We start from the raw sequence: 20,083 nt of genomic DNA, 5'->3' as shown, positions 1-20,083 counted from the left end.
AGTAGAAGAGTTAAAGAGGGTGCAGAAGAGTGTGCAGATACTACCTGGATTGGAGAGCATGATTATGAGGATGGGTTGAGCAAGCTATGGATTTTCTCTTTGAAGTGAAGGAGGATGAGATGTGACTTAAAAGAGATGTACATAATGCATAGATCGAATGAATAGTCAAAAACTTTTTCCCAAAGTGGAAATAGCTAATTCAAGGTGGCATAAAATGTAAAGATAAAAGAGATGAAGATTAGCTTTATTTTTCGCAGATTCAAAGTACCTTTATTATCAAATTATGTATGCAATATACAACCCAGAGATTGGTTTTCCTACAGTCAGCCACAAAGCAAAGAAACAACATGGAACTCATTCAAAGAAAACACCAAACCCCCAACATGCAAAAAGAGAACAAATTGTGCAAACAGGCAAAAAAAAAGCACAAAATAGAAAATATCAAACCACAGAGTCATTGCAACAGTCTCATAATGTTCAGTTTAGTTCACAATTAGAATCAGAACCAAGTTTATTATCACCAGCATGTGACATGAAATTTGTTAACTTAGCAGCAGCAGTTCAAGGCAATGCATCATATAGAAGAGAAAAAAAAATCAGTTCAGTTCAATTTAGCACTGTGTCATTCGTTGACTGCAGGTAGGGTTGCCAACTGTCCCGTATTAGCTGGGATATCCCGCATTTTGGACTAAATTGGTTTGTCCCTTATGGGACCGACTTTGTCCCGTATTTCCCCCGCCAAGTTACAGCGTTCTTATGAAACCTTTCGTGTCAAAATGGCGTGAAGTGAAGAAGCACCTACCATTAATTTTTATGGGAAAAATTTTGAGCATTCCCAGACCCAAAAAATAAACTACCAAATCATACCAAATAACACATAAAACCTAAAATATCACTAACATACAGTAAAAGCAGGAATGATATGATAAATACACAGTCTATATAAAGTAGAAATAATGTAGTCGGGAAGATTAAGCCAAAACCAATTTCTAGAAAAAAATTGGCACGTACACGCATACGCAATGCGCACATCACGCAGGCACACACAGATGCCCGCACAAGGCTTCATGGTCATGGTAGTCTTTCTCAGGGTAAACACAAGTGTCCTGTATTTGACTGCTACTTTTGTCCCTTATTTGGGAGTGAGAAAGTTGGCAACCCTAACTGCAGGCCACACAGTCGGTCTGCTCTGATCAAAGTGGCACAAAATAGCAACAAAAAAGGAATAACTCAGAACAAGGAACAAATCATAACATCTACAAATTGCATTGATTAAACCTTACCCAAGTCCCAAGACTCCAGCACCTTCCTTCGGCAGCATCGAGCAAGAGGGAGGGAGAGGGACTGATCATTTGTCACATGTACATTGAAGCACTGAGACATACAGTGAAATCCATCATTGGCATCAATGGTGAACACAGTCCAAGTATATGCAGGGGGAGGGGGGACCTGCAAGAGTCACCATGCTTCTGGCACCAACATAGCACACGTATGTCTTACAAACCCTAACCAGTAGTTTCCGCCTTCTCAAACGAAAATAGGGATGGACATTGTTTGCTAGATGCTGAAATATAAATACAGTGTATTCTGGTTAATTGGGGCCGATACATTTTGGTCCAATTAAGCGGCTGCCCCAGTTAGCCAAAGTTTTTGGAAATACTTAAAAAGGTATAAAAATAAAAACTACTGTTTAGCTGAGTAACGACATGTATTTCAATGAAATCAAAGTTCAAAGTTCAAAGTACACTTATTTTCAGAGTATGTCTATTTTATACAATCTTGGGATTCATCTCCTTAGAGGCAGCCACGAAACAAAGAAACCCAGAGGAACTATTAAAAAAAAGAAAACTGTCAAACATCCAATGTGTAGAGAGAAAAAAATAACAAATCGTGCATGATAATGCAAGCAAATAGGGTCATGAACTGAAGTTTACAAAGTGAGTCCTTCCACGATCCCTTAGTTCAGTTCAAAGTGGAGCAGCTAGCTGAACCAGCCTGACTTCACCTCAGGCCCCAAAACCCTGACAGGACAAATTAGAACTCTACTACAAAACTGTAAAACTATGCATTAATTCCTGATAGTTACTGATGGAGGAATTCATCCAGTGTATGATGCTGTACACTGTATTGAAAAAGTACGAGGGGCAGAGAGAGAAGGGAATGTTTTTAATAGGCTGGTGAAATTAAATGACAGAAGAAGGAACAAAAGGTGATTACAGTTTTAGGAAATGGAAGATTTCAGGTCAGGGGACAAAAACTTTGCCCTTTTTATTTTGAAGCATCTTAAGGATTGCAATAAAATGAGATGTTGAAGGATAGAGTTCCATATAGAATGTCCACCCCCCTCTCCATGGACCCTTTATATGGTGTTCTGCCTAACCAAAGCAACTCCACAATTTTATTCGCCCTAAAGAAGTATTCCACCTCCTACCCAATCAACATACATGTAAGCTTTTTCTCTCTCTCTGCACATTGAGTGTTTGCTAGTCTTTATTTTTAATGGATTATTTCAGGTTTCTTGTTTTGTGGCTGACTGTAAGGAGACAAACCTTAAGGTTGTAAAATTTATACATACTTTGTTAATGAATGTAATTTGAACTTTGAAGTATAATCTTTGAAATTTATACTCAGTAGTTGTAAAGAGAGCTGTTGTCATGCAGCAATGTTATAGTGAGTTCAAACTTCGAAAGTTCAAAATAAATTTATTTTCAATTACATCTGGGTCACCATATATAACGCTGAGATCCATTCTCTTGCCAGCATACACAATAATCCATAATAGAATAATAACCTTAATAGAATCAATGAAAAAACTGCACCAATTTGGGAATTCAACCAACGTGCAGAAGTGCAAATACAAAAAGAAAGAAATAGCAATAATAAATAAACACACAATAAATATCTAGAAGATGAGATGAAGAGTCCTGGAAAGTAAATCCATAGTTTGTGGAACTATTTCAACGATACGGTAAGTAAAATTGAATGGAATTATCCCCTTTCGTTCAAGAGCCTGTTGGTTGAGAGGTAATAACTGTTCCTGAAACTGGCGGTGTAAATATTGAAGCTCTTGTGCTTGTTTTCCTGATGGCAACAGCAAGAAGAGGGCAAGACCTGGGTGGTGGGGGTCCCTGATGATGGATGCTGCTTTCCTGTGTCAACTTTTCATGTAGATGTGTTTATCTCCTTTATGAGAAGTCATAAAGTCAAGTTCTATTGTTTATTTAGATAAAAAGAAGTCCACTATAATAAAAGTGAGGACCAGGAAGAAGGGAATATTTACAGAGGAAATTTCAGAGCTCAGCATTAATTGTTCATTGGTTTATCATTTCAACACAGTAGTGTAATGGTTAGCGTAACACTTTACTTCTTTTACTATTCCACAAGATACAGTGTGGAATTGGCCCTTCCAGCCCTTTGAGACTAACTGCCCAGCAACCCCTGATTTAACCCTAGCCTAATCATGGGACAATTTACAATGACCAATTAACCTACCTGGTATGCCTTTGGATTACGGGAGGAAACTGGAGGATTCTGAGAAAACCCACGCACTCCATGGGGAAAATGTACAGATTCCTTGCAGATGACATCTGAATTGAACACCGAACTCTGACGCCCTGAGCTGTCACTACATCTTGCTAACGGCTATGCCACCTTGCTACCCTATACAGTGCAAACAATCTGTAGATTGGGATTAAATAGCTGCCACTATCTGTACATTCTCCCAGTGACTACATGATTCCCCTCTAGAGGCTCTAGTTTCTTGCTGAGCTCCAAAGATGTACGGTTAGGATTGTGCGTATGCTATGTTGGTGGTAGAAGCATAGCAACATTTGCGGGCTGTCTCGACACATCACAAATGATGATGCGAACATTGTTTGGCTCCATTTGTTCAGATGCTTTGATGTACTTGCAACAAATAAAGCTAATCTTAAATCTTCACTATACTGAGATACAGTGAGAAATTTTGCTTTACATGCTATCCATACAAATCTGTCGAAATCTAAGTAAATCTAAGTAAATTAAGTAAATTAAGTAAAGGGAAAAACAGTAAAAGAATGTAGAACACATTGATACAGTTACAGAATCCATGTACTGCAGGTAGACAATAAGGAGTAAGTCATTGAAATGCAGATTTGCAGTGCAAGAATTCAACTTTATTGTGCAATAGGTCTGTTTAAGAGCTGTATAATAGTGAGATTAGAACAGTCCCTTGCCTAGTATTGTGTGTTTTCAGGATTTAGTACCTTTTGCCCAATGGAAGAATAGAGTGGATGCAGACATTGTGATCCCATGTGACAGACCAATTAAAATTGATGCCATAATGAGAAGAACACATATTTATTTCAATCTACTTTCAAAGCAGCACATATGGAATTTTATTCTCTGATGTGTACAAAAAATAGGCTTATATTTGTTATTGTTATTGAAGGAGCTGCCCCATCTACTGCTGCCCCTTCCTGCTTGTGCATCTGCTGAGCCCAAGTATCTCATGGGGAATATGGGCTTTTGGCCTTCTACTGTGATGTTAAAAATGAGGCCTCTTCTGCTCTCTTTCAAATAGGCCAATATTATGATGATGAAGTTGATAAAATTGCTGATAGAAGATCAGTTCAAGTTGACATTGTATAAGATGTTGCTGAGACCTAATTTGGAGCAGTTTTGGTCATCTACGTGTTGGAAAGATGTAAATAAAGTCGAAAGAGTGCAGAGAAAATTTACAAGGATGTTGCTGGGACTGGAGGACCTTAGTTATAAGAAAAGATTGAACAGGTTAGGACTTTATCCCCTGGAGCATAGCAGAATGAGGGGAGATTTGATAGGTTGATACTGTACAAAAATATGAGCGGTATAGATAGGGTGAATACATGCAGGATTTTTCCACTGAGTGGGACTACAGTAGAGGTCATGGGTTAAGGGTGAAAGTTGAAAAGTTTGAGGGGAACATGAGGGGTTATTTCTTCACTCAGAGGATGGTGAGTGTGGAACGAGCTGCCGGTGCATGTTCTGCATGCCAGCTGGATTTCAATGTCTAAGAGAAGTTCGAATAGGTACATGGAAAGTAGGGGTATAGAGGTCTATGATCCCAGTGAAGGTTGATGGGAGTAGGCAGTTTAAATGGTTTGGTGCAGACTAGATGAGCTGAAGGGCCTGTTTCTGTGCTGTACTTTTCTATGTCTCTGTGACACTAAGATCATAACATTATGAGAGGAATGCATAGGGTAGATCATCAGTATCTTTTCCTCAGGGTGGAAGTATCAGATAGCAGATGGCAGAGCTTTGAAGTGGGAGGGGGAAGTTCAAAGGAGATAATCAGAACAATAATTTTTTTACACAGAGATTGTTAGCTGCCAGGGTGGGCTGCGAGAGGGTGTGGTAGAAACACATATAATAGTGGTGTTTAAGAGGCATTTAGATAGACACATGAACATATAGAGAACGGAGGGATAACAATCATGTGCAGGCAGATAGAACTAGTTTAATTTGGCATCTTAGTTGGCACACATATTGTGGGATGAATAGACTGGTCCTGTGCTGTTCTATTGTTATATGTTCTATGAATGAAGATGTTCTTCTTTATGACCTGACCAACATTTAGCTCTCAATCATAATTGCTGAAAGAAATGATTCTCAAAAATTAATACTGTCCATGTAAAATTTTAGGTTAATTTGCCAAAAGATTAGTCAAAATGGCAAGCTTTAATGAAGAAATTATTAAGAAACAAGAAGATGAGAATTCATGATGGAATGTCAGAGTTTAGGAAGTTGGCAGCGGAAATTCAAAGGTCGCAAGTAGGCAACTTTGATTAAGTAGGGATTAATGCCAGCAGATGCTTCAAAGTTAAGCAAGGGGTGAGATATGGATATTTGACTCTTATAACTACCTCAACTACACCTCTTCCCACCCTGCCACATGCAAAAATGCCATTTCCTATTCCCAGTTCCTCCGTCTCTGCCGCATCTGCTCCGAGGATGAGGTTTTCCGTTCCAGGACATCTCAAATGTCCTCTTTCTTTAAGGATCGTGGTTTCCCTTCTGCTGTCATCAATGGTGCCCTCACCCGCATCTCCTCCATTTCCTGCACTTCGGCTCTCACCCCATCCTCCCGCCACCACAATAGGTACAGAGTTCCCCTTGTCCTCACCTATCACCCCACCAGCCTCCGGATCCAGCACATTATCCTCCGCAACTTCCGCCACCTTCAACAGGACCCCACCACTAAGCACATCTTTCCCTCTCCACCCCTCTCTGCTTTCCGCAGGGATCGGTCCCTCCGCGACTCCCTGGTCCACATGTCCCTCCCCACGGATCTCCCACCTGGCACTTATCCCTGTAAGCACAAGTGCTACACCTGTCCCTACACCTCCTCTCTTGCCAGCATTCAGGGCCCCAAACAGTCCTTCCAAGTGAGGCAACGCTTCACTTGTGAGTCTGTTGGGGTCATCTATTGCATCCGGTGCTCCCGGTGCGACCTCCTCTACATCGGTGAAACCGGACGCAGATTGGGAGACCGCTTCGTCGAGCACCTCCGCTCCATCTGCCACAACAGACAGGATCTCCCAGTAGCCACCCACTTCAACTCTGCTTCCCGCTCCCATTCAGATATGTCCATACATGGCCTCCTCTACTGCCATGATGAGGCTAAACTCAGGTTGGAGGAGCAACACCTCGTATACCATCTAGGTAGTCTCCAGCCCCTTGGTATGAACATAGAATTCTCCAACTTCCGGTAATTCCCTCCCCCTCCCTTCCCCTATCCCTATGTCACTCTGCCCGCTCCCCCAACTGCCTATCATCCTCCTCATGGTTCCGCCTCCTTCTACTACCCATTGTGTTTTCCCCTATTCCTTCTTCACCTTTCCTGCCTATCACCTCCCTGCCTCTCCTCCTCCACCCTTTTATCTTTCCCCTTACTGGTTCTTCACCTGGAACCTACCAGTCTTCTCCTTCCCACCCTCCCCCCACCTTCTTTATAGGGCCTCTGCCCCTTCCCCCTACGGTCCTGACGAAGGGTTCCAGCCCGAAACATCGACCGATCTTTTCCACGGATGCTGCCCGACCTGCTGAGTTCCTCCAGCGTGTTGTGAGAGTTGCTTTGACCCCAGCATCTGCAGATTATTTTGTGTTTAGATATGGATGATTACACAAACTTATGAAATCAATTGGTCAGTGGCCTGGGAGCCAATAACAGGACCAGACAATGGCGAATTGGATGGTGCAAGTTGGGGATGGACATTGCAGTTTCGAATGAGTTAAAGCAATGTAAAATGGACATCAACCAAGCAAAGACTTAGAAGGATCTGCTGCTGTAACAATCAGATGGCAATTTTTTAAATTAATATTTTGGCTGTGAGTTTTTAAAGGAGACAGAATTTATTATCCTTCCCTAGATGTCCTTTAAATCAGTGGTCCCCAACCTCTGGGCTGTGGACCGATACATTGCCGCAAAGCATGCAGGGTGCAGTGGTAGCCGGAACGCAACCAGCACATCTTTAAGAAAAAAGCCGAAATAAACAAGCTAATTAATTAGGTGCCGCCCGGCACGTAAATGTCAGCCCAGATCAGAGGCGACACAATCAGCAATCACCTCTGATCTGGGCCGACATTTACATACAGGTGATGATGTTCCAGCGGACAGTTGAGTTTTTATTGCATCTTGCTTGTTGCTCAAGATTCCAATACCTGCAGTCTTGTGTCACAAGTTCCTCTACCAGTTAGGTTGTAACAATTTTCCTTCTTGATGGAAAGATCTCGGGAATGGGTAGTGGTATTGGAGGACTCTAGAGAAGGAACAATGTTGGATTGTGTAGATAGGTTGTCCACACTGTAGTCATGATGCTCACTCTCTGAAGCAGTTGTAATCAGATTCGCGAAAGTGTGTGGTGTCTGAGTGAATAAGAATCAAGATCAGGTTTATTAGCACTGATATCTGTCGTGAAAATTGTTATTTTATGATATTAGTGTAGTGCAAGACATAAACATCATTGTAAGTTACAAAAATTAAATAATTACGTTGTGAAAAAAGGAATAGTGAGTTGGTATTCATGGTTTCATGGACCATTCAGAGATCTGATGGGAAGGAGGAAGCTGTTCCTAAAACATTGAGAATGGATCTTGAGGCTCTAGTACCTCCTCCCCGATGGTGGTAATGAGAAAAGGGCATGTCTTGGATGGTGAAGGTCCTTAGCAATAGCTGTCACCTTCTTGAGGCCCTGCCATTTGAAGGTGGGGAGGTTATGCTAGGATGGAAGTGAAAAATACAACTGGGGCAACATGGTGGCATAGTGATTAGCATAATGCTATTGCAGAGCCAGTGACCCAGGTTCAATTCCTGTTGATATCTGTGAGGAGACTGTATGTTCTCTCCATGACAGTGTGGGTTTGCTCCAGATGCTCCAGTTTCCTCCCACATTCCAAAGATGGAATTGTCACATGGGTATAATAGGGAGGTAGAAGCCTATTCGTCTGGAAGGGCATTGCCATGCGGTATCCTTAAATAAAAAACGTGAGATGGCTTCAAGGTGAGAGTTTAAAGGGGATGCATGAGGCAATTCTTTTATCGAGAGATTTGTACATACCTGGATCATATTGTTGTGCCCATAATGATGCTGATGGAATCTACAACCCTCTTGTGATCCTGTCACTGGGAAACCAGGCAATGCATCCACTGTTGACAGCCAGTATCAGTGTTGAATGCGGCAAAGGAAGACATTACTTGGTTAGTGACAGGAGAAAATTTCCTTTATGCAGCCCCAAGATGATTTGCTCCTTGTCAAAGGCCACTGCTCCGGTGTGTTAACTCTGAATTGGATTGCTAAATTTAGCATTCATTAGCCTGCTAATACAGCACAAACTCCTCAAAGGCAAATCACAATCTCTTCACTTAGGACACTTAACAGATCATGAAGAGTTCATCTCTGCCCTGTGGTATTGGATGGAACCGATCCCACTAATTGAAAATTAAAATACTGCAGATATTGGAAATCTAAATCTAATACAGGATTCTGCCTGGATTAGAGAGCATGTTTTATGAGGATAGGTTGAGCGAGCTAGGGCTTTTCATTTTGGAGTGAAGGAGGGTGAGAGGTGACCTGATAGCAGTGTTTAAGAAAATAGGAGGCAGAGACGGAATGGTCAGCCAGAGCCTTTATCCAAGAAGGAGACTAATAGGAGAAGACATACTTTTGGAGGAAAGTTTAGAGGAGATGTCAGAGGTAAACCTCTTGCCCATACACTTTATGTACAAATACTCCTGTGCCTAATGTCACTTTATGTATGTACCATTTATATACAGTACTGTGCAAAAGTCTTAGGGACATATTCACAATGACAGAGCCAAATAATTTTACACACCGAGTGGTAGAGGGAGATACATTAAGGATATTTAGAGACTCTTAATTACCACCCTGTCCATCACGTTACACTCAATGCAGGAAAAGCTGGCACGTTAACCAGAACGTGAAGAAATGGATGCAAGAGAGAAGAGTATTGAATCACAGAATCATGGGGATACACAACACAGAAAACAGGCCATTCAGTCTAACTGCTTCATGCTAACCAGATTCCCATCTAAGCTCATGCCATTTGTACATGGTTGGCCCATGTACCTGTCTACGTACCTTTGCCATGTTGTGAATGGACTTGTCTCAACCACTTCCTCTAAGTCTATCATTCTATATACAGACCACTCTCTGGGTGAAAAAGTTGCTTGCAGGTTTCTACCAAGTCAAGTTAAAGTTCAAGGGTCAAGAGTGCTTAATGTCATTTCCAGTGCACAAGTGTAAAGGAGAATGAAATAATTGTTACTCTGGATCTGCTGCAGTGCCAGAAGATGAAGAATACAATAAATATGAATACATAATATAGCTTATATACATAGATTAATTGTATATGTATAAACTGATGCTAGGCACAGGAGTGTCTGTACATAAGGTGACTGACAGGAAATGATAAGTAGCGGTAGTTAGGGGTGTGGTGAGGTGATTTAATGGGTGAAGGTGTTGATCAGCATTATTGCTTGGATATAGCAGCTATTTTTGAGTCTGGTGGTCCTGACATGGATATTTTGTAACCTCGTCCCTGATGGGAATGGGGCAAACAGTCCATAAGCAGTATTGGTGGGATCCTTCATGATGTTGTTAGGCTTTTTCTGGCATATTTCTGTAATTCTCTTCCCCCTCACCTTAAACTCATGCCCTTTACGTTTTGATCTCACTAAATGTCACTAAGATGCTATGTGCCTTCGCCCTATTTATAACTCTCATGATGTCATTCACTTTAAATATTTTTAATCGATTGCATTTGATTTAATGCTTCATTATTTTTAAGCATTTATCAATCAATTCCAAAAGTTAAAGAGCATTCAGAAGCATTCATAAGCATTCATAATCCCATTTTTGATTGTGGCGTTCATCCTGATCTCCTGAGGTGAAGACATTATGTCCCACTAAGCCTTATCATTCTATAATATTCATGGTGAACTTCTGATACAGTCGGTCAGAGTGTTTGATGACTCTGGTCCTGTACTCACTGGAGTTTAGAAGAATGAGGAGGGTTCTTATTGAATCCTATCAAATATTGAAAGACCTAGATTGGGTGTGGAGAGTATAGTAGGGAAGTTTAGAACCAGAAGGCACAGCCTCAGAATAGAGGGACATCCCTTTAGAACAGAGATGAGGAGGAATTTCTTTCGACTGTGGGTGGTGAATCTGTTGAATTCCTTGTCTCAGATGTCTGTGGCGGTCAAGTCATTGGTTATATTTAAAACAGAGTTTGTTGGCTTCCTGATTAGTAAAATGTCAAAGGTTATAGGCAGAAGACTGAAGGGTGGGGTTGCTGGAGATAACATAATCAGCCATGATGGAATGGTGGAACAGACTCAATGGACTGAATGGCCTAATATGCCTTATACTCCTTTGGTTCTATGTTGTGCATGTTCCTGTTTAGATATGGACATCAAAGTATGTGAAGTACTTCAGGAGTGGTCTCATCAATGTCTTATTGAAATCATTGAATTAATTTGTTAAGTTCTATATGACAAAGTATTCAAATGTGTCAGGAAAAAAAAGTAAAATTTATATGAAAATATTCTGGCAGGATTGTCCTTCTGACTTTTGTAGCACTCCCAATAGATTGGTTCTTACCAAATACTATAAATAGTCCTGTGAAGATGACTAATTATTAAACAAGTCAACCCAAAAATTATGTATTCAGTAAGTTCCTTCCATGCTGAAAGTCAAAGAATAAATTAAAGAGGAATGGAATGAGATTTTGAATTGAAAGAGAAAAGAGATAAACCGATAGAAAACACACAAAAGGCCATTTGAGGGATACAGATGCTGATTGTGACTGCAGATTCAACACCAGAAATAATAAGGGAAGTGAAGTCAAACCTCTGAGTAAATTAACATTTTCAGAAGGAAGGCTTTTAGGAGCTGAAAGAAATCAGATTTGACAAGGGAATGCAAATCCGGAATATAAGAGAAAAACAAGTCATGCAGGAAATACTTCGCAGGATAAATAGAGACACATGTCTAGTTGCAGATTAGAGCAACAGTACCTGATATTCCTTCTTGGTAGTCTTCAACCTTATTATATGAACATACATTTCTCTTATTTTCTGAAAACACTTTCCCCTATATACTTCCTCATCGTACTGACCTCCACTCCTCATCCTTTCCATCTGCCCATCCCTCACACATTCTTCTGTTCAGATCCCCTCCTCATCTCCTTCCCTTTATTCCATGGTCTACTGTCCTGTTCTATCAGATTCCATTTTCTTCAGCCCTTTGTCACATTCACCCTTCAACTCTCAAATTCTTATGTTATTTTCACTCTTCCCTTTCCACCATCTTCTTATCAAAATCACCTCCCACAACTGGATGCACCTATCACCCACCAATATTTTTCTCCACCCCTCCCCTCCACCTTTTAAGTACCAGCTATATCCCCACTTTTCTTTCCATTCCATTTGAGGGGTTCTGACTCAAAATGTCGACTGCCCAATGCCCTCCACAGATACTGCCTGACCCATTGTGTTCCTCCAACTCTTTTGTGTGTTTCTCCAGGATATGTGGGTTAATTTTTAAAATCCGGTTCTCATTGAACATTGGTGGGCACAGCAGCCACAGCAGTAAACTCACTCCCTTAAGGTAAGGTAAAAAGGAAACTTGGACACATAGGGTATGGAAGCAAGTGTAAACTATTCAACACTTGAAGCTTGCTTCACTATTCAACAAGATCACAGCTAATTATCCTGATATCATATTCCTGCTTTTCACTCTTTTGCTTGTGGAAGTCACCGTGCATTGAGGCAATACTATGAAAAACAATAACAGAAAGCACAATATACTTGACACTCAGTGGCCTCTTTATTGGGTACAGGAGGGAAACCCAGTGTGGTCTTTTGCTGCTGTAGCTTATCGACTTCAAGGTTCAGCGTGTTGTGCATCCAGAGAAATTCTTCTGCACGCCACTGTTGTAACACATGGTCATTTGAGTTAAGGTTACCTTCTGTCAGGTTGAACCAGTCTGGCCATTTTCCTCCGACCTATCTCATAACAAGGCATTTTCACCCACAGAACAGATGCTCATTGGATTATTTATTTATTTTTGGTTTCACACCATTCTCTGGAAACTCTAGGGGCAGTTATGTGTGAAAATCCCAGAAGATCAGCAGTTTTTGAGATACTCAAACAACCCCATCTGGCACCAACAATCATTCCATGGTCAAAGTCACTTTGATCACTCTTCTTTCCTATTCTGATGTTTGGTCTCAACAACAATTGAACCTCTTGATTATATCTGCATGCTTTTATGCATTGATTTGCTGCCACATGATTGGCTGATTAGATATTTGCACTAATGGCACTTTGTGCATTACTGCCTGATGATAGCTGTGAAAAGATGGCAAGGCCTGACTGGTCAGTATGGTTAAAGATGGATGTTGCCCTTTGGAGACAGCACCTACTGTTAATACTACGAACGGTGGGGAGGGATGTACCTGTGATACAGCTTACTGGGCAGAGTCTACTACACTCCTGTTCAATCAAATTGCCATACCAGACAATGATGCAACCAGTCAGGACATGTTTAACAGTACGTCAGTAGAAGTTTGTTGGAGTGTTAATAGTATACCATGAGACTCTACATCTTGATGGTCACCTCACTGTGAAACAGATATGTAGAAAATAGTTCACTTGCAGCAAGAAAGTGGCTACACAAATGCACGTTCCTATTAATGAATCAGTGCCTACCACATTTCTGCCTTCAGCAAAGCTACAGATAAGTAGGAAAAGGAAACAAGTTACGAGTAAATAAAAGATAAGAGTCAGATGTTGTAACTTGCTGGAGCAGAACATTAAATAGTACATAGAATGTAGACCATAGATCAGTACAGGCCCTTCAACCCACGATGTTGCGCTTATCTTCTCTACTCTAAGATCAATCTAACCCTTCCCTCCACCATTTCCTATCATCCATATGCCTATCTAAGAGTTTTTTAAATGCCTCTGATGTATCTGACTCTACCACTACCCCTGGCAGTACATTCCATGCACTACTCCCTGTGTAAAAAAGTCTACCTTTGACATCCCCTTCCTTATATTTTCCACCAATCACCTTTAATTTATGACCTCTGGTATTAGCCATTTCTGCCTGGGCAAAATATCTCTAGCTATTCATTCTACCTATACCTCTTATTATCTTGTACATCTCTATCAAATCATCCCTCATCTTCCTTCACTTCAAAGAGAAAAGCCCTAGATTGCTTTATCTATCCTCATCAGACATTCTCTCTAAAGTTCCAAGTTCAAAGTTCAATTTTATTATTGATGTACATATATATCACCATATACAACTCTGAGAGTTATTTTCCTGCATGCATACTCAGCAGATCTATGGAATATTAACTCAAACAGGATCAATGAAAGCAACCAGAGTGCAGAAGACAACAAACTGTGCAAATGCAAATATAAATAAATAGCAATAAATAATGAAAACACAATATAACAAGATAAAGAGTCCTTAAAATGAGATCATTGCTTATGGGAACAATGGATGGGCAAGTGAATGTAGTTATCCCTTTTTGTTCAGGAACCTGATGGTTGTGGGATAGTAACTGTTCTTGGACTGGGTGTTGCGAGTCCCGAGGCTCTTGTACCTACCTTACAAAGCTGTGCAACTCAGGCAACTAGTTTTTGTAAATATCATCCTCACCTTCAATTGTTCTTGCATTGTTTGTGTCATTCTCAACTATATAAATTAAAACCTCCAACTCTCTCTGCCATTGTGTATACACTCAGTGGCCACATTACTAGGCACACTTGTACACCTCATCATTAATGCAAAATATTTAATCAGCCAATCATGTGGCAGCATCTCAATGCATAAATACATGCCGACATGGTCAGGAGGTTCAGTTGTTGTTCAGACCTAACGTCAGAAAGGGAAAGAAATGTGATCAAAGTGACTATGACCATGGAATAATTGTTGTTGCCAGTGGTTTACGTATCTCAGAATCTGTTAATCTCCTGTGATTTTCACACAGAACAGTCTCTAGAGTTTACAGAAAACAGTGCAAAAAACAAAGAAACATCCAGTGAGCAGCAGTTCTGTGGGTAAAAATGTCTTATTAATGAGCGGTCAAGGTCAAGGACAGTGGATAAAGGCCAGACTGGTTCAAGCTGACAGTAAGGCAACAGTATTGCAAAAAAACCATGTATCGAAACTGGTGTGAAGAAGAACATCTATAGGCGTACAACATGTGCCGTGAAGTGGATGGGCTACAGCAGCAGAAGACCATGAACATGTGGCCACTTTATTAGATACAGGACATACCTAATAAAGTGGATACTGAGTGTATTTCTAGCACTATTCAAATTGTCACATGGCAGTGAATTGTCACCACAAATTGCATCTTGTTTGGAAAGAAAACTATAGGGTTTATTGTGAGGATGTAATTTCAGTTTTGCAAAATGCATTCAGCTTTTCATTGTAACATTCAGGGAAGGAAATGAGAGTGAGAAACTAAGGTTGACTCAGCAGTGAGGTGAAATGCAATTGTACAGATGTGATTAGGTTGTTAGTGCGAAGAGGAAAAATTAATCACAGTCACTTTACCTGCATTTGAGCTCATTAGAAATGATTGCTTTGGGCTTTTTCCAGTGGGGCTCTCTCCACGTCTGACCTGTATCTTCAGTATTCCACTAGTTGCAGCCATACCCATGGGGCAGTAGCTGGAACCATTGTCATCAAACTTCAGCATTCCTTGCAATCTGTTCCCACATGTAAACCCAGATCATTGTACAAATACTTTATTAGGAGATACCTAATAAAGTGACTACTGAGTGTATATGTATATGTTTGTTACTTGATTAAGTTCTGAATATAAGTAGTGGAAAAAATGTTCTCACTGAATTGTGTTTGTGAGGTAAATTGAACATTTATTGATGCTTAGTGTTACAAATTTATCTATCATTGATGTTTGTAATTAGTTTTCCATCTAATATGTCAAGAACAGGGGAAGTTGTCAAGGACAAATATTAGCACAACAACATCAGTGCAAGTTAAAGAAAAGATTAATGAAATATCATCCGAGTTAGTGTTAGAGTTTTTTCAGGTCAGTTCGAGAACATGATGGCAGTGAGGAAGAAGCCATTGTTGTAGCTTGAGGTGAGGGTCTTCAGGCCCCTCTACCTTCTGCCTAATGGCATGGCATGTATGGCAGGGATCACTGACGATGGATGTCCTTTTTCTGAGCCGTCACCTCTTCTAGATGCCCTTGATGGTGGGGAGAGCTGTATCCATGTTGGAAATGGGTGGGTCCACCACACTCAATAGCTTCTTGCAATCTTGTGCATTGGCGTTCCCATACCAAGTCAAGATGCTTTTCAATGTACGTCTGAAGATATTTATCACAATATTACCATGGGCTTATGAACTGATGAGCCTATGATTCACATAGCTTTTTGTGTGTGAAGTGCCAGCTTTGTTTCCCACATTCTAACATCATTGCCTGTAAAGCAGCTTGGAATGTCTCAAGGTTGTAATTTTGCTGTAACAACACAAATCCCTTCTATTCATCCATCCTGGCTAAAAGGCATTTTTTCACGTCCTTATCCTCATCTCCTCCAGTGCTTGTCCTCCATTAGCTGCTAATAAGCAATAATATCCCCTCAGCCTAACAGATCTATTGAAGTAATCAGAGTTCACCAGGACCATCAGGCAACCCTTTAAAATGGAAGAAGCAGACCTTGGCAGATGGACTCACTGATACAACAAAACAACATGCTTTAGAGAGCATGTCTTGCGAGGAAAGGTTGAACGAGCTTTTCTCTCTACAGCGAAGGAAGATCAGAGGTGACTTGATAGAGGTGTACAAGGTAACAAGAGGTATGGATGAGTGAATAGCCAGAGACTTTTTCCTAGAGTGGAAATGCCTAATACAAGGGAGCATAATTTCAAGGCTATTGGAGGAAAGTATAGGGGGAATGCCAGGATTTCATCTTCTACATGGAGATTGGTGGGTGCATAGAACGAGCTGCTAGGGGTGGGGGTGGAGGCAGATATTATAGAGGGCATTTGCAAAACTCTTAGATAGGCACAATCAAGAATCAAGATAGAAAAACTATGTAGGGGGAAGAGCCACGTTGAACTTAGAGTAGATTTAAAGTTTAGCACAACATCATGGCCCAAAGAGCCTGTACTGTGATGTATTGTTCTGAGTTCTACATTCTATTTGATGGAGAGGAGAGATTATGTTTACTAAGATTCGCATTGCATTGCCTGGCAGTGATCTTTAACCAGCAGATCCCGAGGGAACTGCTGGCTAACAATAATGTTGCCCTAATGTGTTCAGCCACATGTGGCTGTTTTGGGCCCTTTATCTAAGAAAGCGTCTGGTGACATTGGAGAGGGTTTAAAGGAGGTTCACGAAAGTGATTCTGGGATTGAAAGGCTTGTCATTTGAAGAATGTTTGATGACTCTGGGCCTGTACTCACTGGAATTCAGAAGAATGAGGTGTGACTTCATTGACACCTATCAAATGTTGAAAGGCTGGGATAAAGTAGATGTGGCGAGGATGTTTCATATGGTTTCTAAGACAAGAGGACATAGCCTCAGAACAGAGGGGTATCCTTTTAGAATGGAAATGAGAAGGAACTTCTCTAACCAGAGAGTGGTGAATGTGGAATTAATTGCCTCAGGCAGCTGTGGAGGCCATGCCATTGGGTATATTTAAGGCAGAGATCAATAGGTTCTTGATTAGTCAGGGCGTGAAGAGATATAAGGAGAGTGCAGGAGATTGTGGCTGAGAGTGAAAAATTGATCAGCCCAGATGAAATGGCAGAACAGACTTGGTTGGGCAAATGTTCCAATTCTGCTCCTATGGACTTTGTATTGGTATTGTATAGTCATGTGTACTGAGATATAGTATACATGATTACCAGACAGATCATTGCATACATAAGTCCATTGAGATAGTAGAAAGAATACATAATGCATTAACACACAAAAAATGCTGGAGGAACTCAGCAGGTCAGGCATCATCTATGGAAGAGAATAAGCAGTCGGCATTTTAGATCGAGACTCTTCTTCTGGACTAGAAGAGAAGACAAAAGATGCCAAAGTTACAAAGGGTAAAGAGGCTATCCAGACGGTGTTAGATGAAGCCAGGTGGGTGGGAAAGGTAAAGAGCTGGAGAAGAAGGAATCTGATAGGAGAGGAGAGTGCACCACAGGAAAAAGGAAAGGTGGAGAAGACCTAGGGGGAATTGATAAGCAGGTGAGAAGGGGTAGAAGACCAGTGTGGGGAATAGAAGCAGAGGAGAGGGGAAGGGAAAGAATTATCAAAAGGGAAAAACAATAATCATGCCATCAAGTTGGAGGTTATCCAGACAAAATATAAGGTGTTGCTCATCTTGGCAAATGAGGAGACCATGTCAGAATGGGAATGGGAATTGCAATTAAAATGTTTAATACAGTGCTACGGTTACAGTGAAATTACAGTGCAGGTAGACAAATACAATGCAAAGACCACAAGGAGGTATAGACTGGGAGATCAAGATTTAATCTTTCAGACTTTGAGTGTTCTATTCAAAAACAGATGACTGTGGGATACAATGTTCCCTTGAAACTGGTGGTATGAGCTTCCAATCTTTTGTATCTTCTGCCCAATGGGAGAATTGAGAAAAGAGAATGACCGTGTTGGGAGGTGTCCTTAACTATCTTAGCTACTTTTCCAAGGCAGCAGGAAGAAGGGGTGGATTAGTTGGAGGAGAGTCTGTCAATCACAGGACTCTGAAGGGAGTGGTGTGGACAGCCAACGCATCTGTAGATGTCAACTTCCCACTAATCAGGACATTTACAGAGACAGGTGCATAAAAAGGGCCCGAAGGATCATTGGGGACCCGAGTCACCCCAACAACAAACTGTTCCATCTGCTACCATCTGGGAAATGGTACCACAGCATAAAAGCCAGGACCACCAGGCTCAGGACAGCTTCTTCCACCAGGCCATCAGACTGCTTAATTCATGCTGATGTAACTGCACTTCTGTGCTATATTGACTGTCTTGTTGTACATACTATTTACTATAAATTATTATAAATTGCACATTGCACATTCAGACAGAGACGTAATGTCAAGATTTTTACTTCTCATGTATGTGAAGGATGTCAGAAATAAAGTCAATTCAATTCAAAAGTAAGGCTATCTCTTGCCCTTCAAGTCATAGTAGTCATAGTCATAGTCATACTTTAGTGATCCCGAGGGAAACTAGTTTTCGTTACAGTTGCACCATAAATAATTAAATAGTAATAAAACCATTAATAATTAAATAGTAATATGCAAATTATGCCAGGAAATAAGTCCAGGACCAGCCTATTGGCTCAGGGTGTCTGACCCTCCAAGGGAGAAGTTGTAAAGTTTGATGGCCACAGGCAGGAATGACTTCCTATGACACTCTGTGTTGCATCTCGGCGGAATGAGTCTCTGGCTGAATGTACTCCTGTGCCCAACCAGTCCATTATGTAGTGGATGGGAGATATTGTCCAAGATGGCATGCAACTTGGGCAGCATCCTCTTTTCAGACACCACCGTCAGAGAGTCCAGTTCCACCCCTACAACATCCCTGGCCTTACGAATGAGTTTGTTGATTCTGTTGGTGTCTGCTACCCTCAGCCTGCTGCCCCAGCACACAACAGCAAACGTGATAGCACTGGCCATTACAGACTCGTAGAACATCCTCAGCATTGTCCGACAGATGTTAAAGGACCTCAGTCTCCTCAGGAAATAGAGACGGCTCTGACCCTTCATGTAGACAGCCTCAGCGTTCTTTGACCAGTCCAGTTTATTGTCAATTCATATCCCCAGGTATTTGTAATCCTCCACCATGTCCACACTGACCCCCTGGATGGAAACAGGCATCACCGGTGCCTTAGACCTCCTCAGGTCTACCACCAGCTCCTTAGTCTTTTTCACATTAAGCTGCAGATAATTCTGCTCACACCATGTGACAAAGTTTCCTACCGTAGCCCTGTACTCAGCTTCATCTCCCTTGCTGATGCATCCAACTATGGCAGAGTCATCAGAAAACTTCTGAAGATGACAATACTCTGTGCAGTAATTGAAGTCCGAGGTATAAATGGTGAAGAGAAATGGAGACAAGACAGTCCCCTGTGGAGCCCCAGTGCTGCTAATCACTCTGTCGGACACACAGTGTTGCAAGCACACATACTCTGATCTGCCAGTCAGGTAATCAAGAATCCATGACACCAGAAAAGCATCCACCTGCATCGCTGTCAGCTTCTCCCCCAGCAGGGCAGGGCGGATGGTGTTGAACACACTGGAGAAGTCAAAAAACATGACCCTCACAGTGCTCGCTGGTTTGTCCAGGTGGGCGTAGACACAGTTCAGCAGGTAGACGATGGCATCCTCAACTCCTAGTCAGGGTGGTAGGTGAACTGGAGGGGATCTAAGTGTGGCCTGACCATAGGCTGGAGCAGCTCCAGAACTAGTCTCTCCAGGGTCTTCATGATGTGGGAGGTCAATGCCACCGGTCTGTAGTCATTGAGGCTGCTGGGGCGCGG

The 20,083-nt window shown here is 41.5% G+C and overlaps 1 protein-coding gene across 1 annotated transcript in view; it reads left to right on the top strand.

Moving 5' to 3' along the window:
- Positions 1-20,083, top strand: part of LOC140210733 (cadherin-8-like) — a 341,499-nt gene that overhangs the window by 302,152 nt on the left and 19,264 nt on the right. The window lies entirely within an intron of this gene.

The sequence above is a fragment of the Mobula birostris genome, chromosome 15 (genome assembly GCF_030028105.1).
Source record: "Mobula birostris isolate sMobBir1 chromosome 15, sMobBir1.hap1, whole genome shotgun sequence".
NCBI classification, from domain to species: domain Eukaryota; kingdom Metazoa; phylum Chordata; class Chondrichthyes; order Myliobatiformes; family Myliobatidae; genus Mobula; species Mobula birostris.
Note: the sequence above shows the minus strand (reverse complement) of the source record. Positions and strands in the feature narration are given on the sequence as shown.